Genomic DNA, 5,684 nt, shown 5'->3' with positions numbered 1-5,684 from the left:
AAGGGTCAGGCCCAGACTGAGTATATTTTGGAAGGGTCAGGCCCAGACTGAGTATATTTTGGAAGGGTCAGGCCCAGACTGAGTATATTTTGGAAGGGTCAGCCCCGGACTGAGTATATTTTGGAAGGGTCGGGCCCCGGACTGAGTATATTTTGGAAGGGTCGGGGCCCATACTGAGTATATTTTGGAAGGGTCAGGCCCAGACTGAGTATATTTTGGAAGGGTCAGGCCCAGACTGAGTATATTTTGGAAGGGTCGGGGCCCAGACTGAGAATATTTTGGAAGGGTCGGGGCCCAGACTGAGTATATTTGGAAGGTTTGGGCGCAGACTGAGTATATTTTGGAAGGGTCAGGGCCCAGACTGGGTATATTTTGGAAGGTTTGTATACGTTTGAGTAAAAATTATTTCTGGCTTGATGGTTAATTTTTTGTGAGAAAGGCATAGCAATAATAGTGAAGTATGCTCCCAGTGTGGCCAACATCATGAACACATGGGAAGATGAAGTTATATACGTAGATATGTGGCCACAAATAAAGTCCTATCAGAGATTTATAGATGACTTTATGCCGGTATTGGAAGGTTCAGAGGAATCGTTAAGATTATTCATGGAGGGAATTTATAATTACCATTATGGCATTACATATACTGGTGGGTGGAGTAAAGATAGGATTAATTACCTGGATCTAGTAATTCTTATTAGAGGGACCAAAACTTTCTCTAAGGACCTAGACAGTTATATACCCACACATAGTTGTCACCACCGAAAAGGGAATATACCAAAAGGTTAATTTATATAAATTAGATCTTTTGAGTGATTACGAAGAGCAGGCAGATATATTGGTTTAAACCAGAGGTTTTCAAACTGTGGCCCTGGGGCCGGATGTGGCCTTTTGCTTGCCTCTATCCGGCCCTTGGAGTACTATTCCATCCACAGCTGACACTAATGGAACACTGTTCCTCCCATTGACACCAGTGGTGGAGCACTATTCCTCCCACAGATACCAATGATGGCGAGGAATAGGAGCGTTGGTGGTTCATAATGATCTCTGACCAGGACATAGATAGGAAGGTATCACATGGAACCTATGGTAGGTTCATAGCGATCTCTGACCAGGACATAGCCAGACAGGGGTCACATGGCCCCTATGATAGGATCATAGTGATCTCCGACCAGGCCATAGACAGAAAAGGATCACATCGCCCCTATGTTTACAGCATTTATTCACACCTGGTTAAATCTTTTGCACAGTACTGTAGAGAGAACATTGTATATACAGATATAAAAGGGGGGGGGGGTAACACTTACCAGGTGAGGCAGCCATCTTGTGAGATTACGTTGGCCGGGAATCGAACCCGGGTCAACTGCTTGAAAAGCAGTTATGCTCACCACTGCACCACCAACGCGAGTGTGGGAGGAAACCGGAGTACCCGGAGGAAACCCACGCAAGCACAGGGAGAAAATGCCAACTCCATGCAGATAGTGTCCTGGTCAGGATTTAAACCATGGACCCCAGTGCTACAAGGTTAACCCCTAAGCCTCTGTGTTGCCCATATGCGACCTCTGTTTTCTGAGGCCTGCCCCTGCTGAGCAGGGTAAATCAGTGATGCCCACTCAAAGCGCTTCGGAGGTGAAGCAGCCATCTTGGGCACACCGAATGGAGCCATTTAACCTACCAGCATGTCTTTGGGCTGTAGGAGGAAAGCCACACAAGCACAGGGAGAACATGCAGACTCCATGCAGACAGTGTCCTGGTCAGGATATGAACCGAACACCCCAGTGCTGCAAGGCAGAAGTGCTAACTACTAAGCCTCTGTGCTGCCCGATCTTAAAGCAGAACTTCACCTATAAAGGGAAGTTCCGTATTTCCACCTCTTCCTCCTTCGGCTTTAAATTTCCTTATGAATCTTTCATATTCTGTCCTGTAGGGGGAGTTTGTATGAACTGTTCTCATTTCACCAACCCTACAGATAAACTGTCCATGCCTCCCCCGTGTTCAAAAATAAAATCCTCTTCCACATTCTGTCCTGTAGGGGGAGACTCTATGAACAGTTCTCATTCCATCCAGGCTACCCATGAGCCGTCCATATTTCCCCTTCATTCTCCTTGGGTTACAATATTTTTAAGTGACATAGAGATGCGGATCCTTTTTGTAGAGTGACCTGAAGCTACAGAGTCCTTCAGCTGTTGTAGGCCTCAGTGGTCACTTCACCAATATTGGGGATGTCCTTTGTGTGGAGTGGGACAAATACATGTCCTCTGGTCTGTATAGTGTCTTTATGGATAAGCCATGAGTGTGAACTGAAATGTAGACAGACAGGGACAGGACAAATCACTTGAATGTGGAAGCCTGGCTCTTCATAGATGGTAGAGAGTCTATTCCCAGTATAGTAGATTGGGCAACAAGGATGCCCTGATGGTCCATCATCATTGTCTGTCATTGTCTGTGGAGCTGCTACCAGCTCCACCTACCGTGCTCAGGTCTCCTGGCCGGCCTCTGCTGTTTTTATGGGCATCTGAATGGTGACTATTTGGGGCACCAGCGCTACTTCTTTGACGCTCACCTAAAAGGTATTTCCACTTTTGCAGTCAAATTGGGATGACACCTACTTTATATCTGTTACATGTTTTCATTCACAGGTTAAACTTAATAAAAATTGTAAAGTTTGCTGCTCACCTTTAAGGAAGGAATCGCGTGCGAAAAATGACAAAAAAACCATGACCCCCAGAAATCTGATACCAGAACCCCAACCGAGCATGCAGCCTTGCAGAATAGGAAAGGGGGGGATAAGCGTGCACCCCTCTCCACTTCTGAGCCATACTAGACCACATGTCCCCAACATGGGGAGTGGTCCTTGCAAAGGGGGACCCCCCACCCCCCCGACAAGACACCTCCCCATGTCGAGGGCATGTGGCCTGGTATGGGTGAGGAAAAGAGGGCGGTGCATGCTTACCCCCTTCCCCCCCCTTTCCTGGCCTGCCAGGATGCATGCTCAGTAAGGGTCTGGACTTTGGGTGGCCATGTTTATTTTTATTTATTTTTTCCATGGGGTTCCTCTTTTAATGGTGAGCAGCAATTTTTACAGTCTTCTTAAAGCTATGCTATGTGAATGGGAACACGTAACAAATATAAAGTAGGTGTAAAAAATGTGGCTGAAAAATTGGAAATACCTTTTGGGTGAGCTCAGTAGATGAATTGTTGATGCAGAGGCCTGTCTTGGTACAGCTTACCTTGTTCCCAGGAAGACTCTTCGGTTGCTGAAGTAGCAGCCGCCACCAGTGTAGGGTCCTGTGCTGTTACATTCATATTGGGCCCCTGGAGGGACTGATTAGAAGGCTCTCCAGTTAATGACCTCTGTTGGTACAGCCATACTTTTAGGAACATCCATTTGTCTTATTTTTGCAGGTTTGGCCACAGTTTGTGATTCAGAAGCTCCAAAAACGAAAATGGAGGGCTGATGGAAAGACGCTCCGGTTACTGGAGTGGCGGCCACCACCAGTGTACAGACATGTGTTGGTACAGCCGTACCTGGTCCCTGGGAGGGTTCCTCAGACTTTTTGTTGAGTCTTCTAGGAACAGCCAATTGTCTTATTTGTCCATTTACATTGATAGTTGGTGATTCCGAAGCTCCAAAAACAAAAATGGAGGGCTGATGGGAAGACACTTCGGTTACTGGAGTGGCAGCCGCCACCAGTGTAGGGACCTATGTTGGTAAAGCTGTACCTGGTCCCTGAGAGGGTTCCTCAGACTTTCTAAGTTTTCTTCTAGGAACAGCCTTTTGTCTTGTTTTCCCATTTACAATAATAGTTGGTGATTCAGAAGCTCCAAAAACAAAAATGGAGGGCTGATGGGAAGACCCTTCGGTTACTGGAGTGGGAGCCTCCACCAGTGTAGGGACCTGTGTCGGTAAAGCCATACCTGGTCCCTGAGAGGGTTCCTCAGACTTTCTAAGTCTTCTTTTAGGAACAGCCAGTCGTCTTGTTTGTCCATTTACATTGATAGTTGGTGATTTAGAAGCTCCAAAAACAAAAATGGAGGACTGATGGGAAGACCCTTCGGTTACTGGAGTGGCAGCTGCCACCAGTGTAGGGACCTGTGTTGGTAAAGCCGTACCTGGTCCCTGAGAGGGTTCCTCAGACTTTCTAAGTCTTCTTTTAGCAACAGCCAATCGTCTTGTTTGTCCATTTACATTGATAGTTGGTGATACAGAAGCTCCAAAAACAAAAATGGAGGGCTGATGGGAGGACCCTCTGGTTACTGGAGTGGCAGCTGCCACCAGTGTAGGGACCTGTGTTGGCACACCTGTACCTGGTCCCTGAGAGGGTTCCTCAGACATTTTGTTGAGTCTTCTTCTAGGAACAGCCATTCGTCTTGTTTGTCCATTTACATTGATAGTTGGTGATTCAGTAGCTCCAAAATCGAAAATGGAGGGCTGATGGGAAGACCCTCCAGTTACTGGAGTGGCAGCCGCCACCAGTGTAGGTACCTGTGTTTGTACAGTCGTGCCCGGTCCCTGGGAGGGTTCCTCAGACTTTTTGTTGAGTCTTCTTCTAGGAACAGCCAATTGTCTTGTTTGTCCAACTACATTGATAGTTGGTGATTCAGAAGCTCCAAAAACGAAAAGGGAGGGCTGATGGGAAGACCCTCCAGTTACTGGAGTGGCAGCCACCACCAGTGTAGGGACCTGTGTTGGTACAGTTGTACCTGGTCCCTGAGAGTGTTCCTCAGACATTTTGTTGAGTCTTCTTCTAGGAACAGCCATTCGTCTTGTTTGTCCATTTACATTGATAGTTGGTGATTCAGTAGCTCCAAAATCGAAAATGGAGGGCTGATGGGAAGACCCTCCAGTTACTGGAGTGGCAGCCGCCACCAGTGTAGGTACCTGTGTTTGTACAGTCGTGCCCGGTCCCTGGGAGGGTTCCTCAGACTTTTTGTTGAGTCTTCTTCTAGGAACAGCCAATTGTCTTGTTTGTCCAACTACATTGATAGTTGGTGATTCAGAAGCTCCAAAAACGAAAAGGGAGGGCTGATGGGAAGACCCTCCAGTTACTGGAGTGGCAGCCACCACCAGTGTAGGGACCTGTGTTGGTACAGTTGTACCTGGTCCCTGAGAGTGTTCCTTAGACATTTTGTTGAGTCTTCTAGGAACAGCCATTCGTCTTGTTTGTCCATTTACATTGATAGTTGGTGATTCAGTAGCTCCAAAATCGAAAATGGAGGGCTGATGGGAAGACCCTCCAGTTACTGGAGTGGCAGCTGCCACCAGTGTAGGGACCTGTGTTGGTACAGCTGTACCTGGTCCCTGGGAGGGTTCCTCAGACTTTTTGAGTCTTCTTCTAGGAACAGCCAATTGTCTTGTTTGTCCAACTACATTGATAGTTGGTGATTCAGGAGCTCCAAAAACAAAAAGGGAGGGCTGATGGGAAGACCCTCCAGTTACTAGAGTGGCAGCCGTCACCAGTGTAGGGTCCTGTGTAGGACAAGACTTACTGGGTTCCTGGGAGGGCTGATGTGAAGACCCTCCGGTTACTGCAGTGGCTGCCGCCACCAGTGTGGAGACCTCTGTTGGTACAGCTGTACCTGGTCCCTGGGAGGGCTGATGGGATGACCCTCCTGTAGCTGGAGTGGCATCCGCCACCACTGTGTGGACCTGTATTGGTACATCCGTACCTTGGTTCCTTGTA

The 5,684-nt window shown here is 47.6% G+C and overlaps 1 non-coding gene across 1 annotated transcript; it reads right to left on the bottom strand.

The window, feature by feature from the left end:
* Positions 1-1,333: 1,333 nt before the first annotated feature.
* Positions 1,334-1,405, bottom strand: TRNAE-UUC (transfer RNA glutamic acid (anticodon UUC)). Its single transcript has one exon. It is a non-coding gene; the product is annotated as a tRNA-Glu (tRNA).
* Positions 1,406-5,684: the final 4,279 nt, after the last annotated feature.

This window comes from Aquarana catesbeiana, linkage group LG12 (genome assembly GCF_042186555.1).
Source record: "Aquarana catesbeiana isolate 2022-GZ linkage group LG12, ASM4218655v1, whole genome shotgun sequence".
In the NCBI taxonomy this organism is placed as follows: Eukaryota; Metazoa; Chordata; class Amphibia; order Anura; family Ranidae; genus Aquarana; species Aquarana catesbeiana.
Note: the sequence above shows the minus strand (reverse complement) of the source record. Positions and strands in the feature narration are given on the sequence as shown.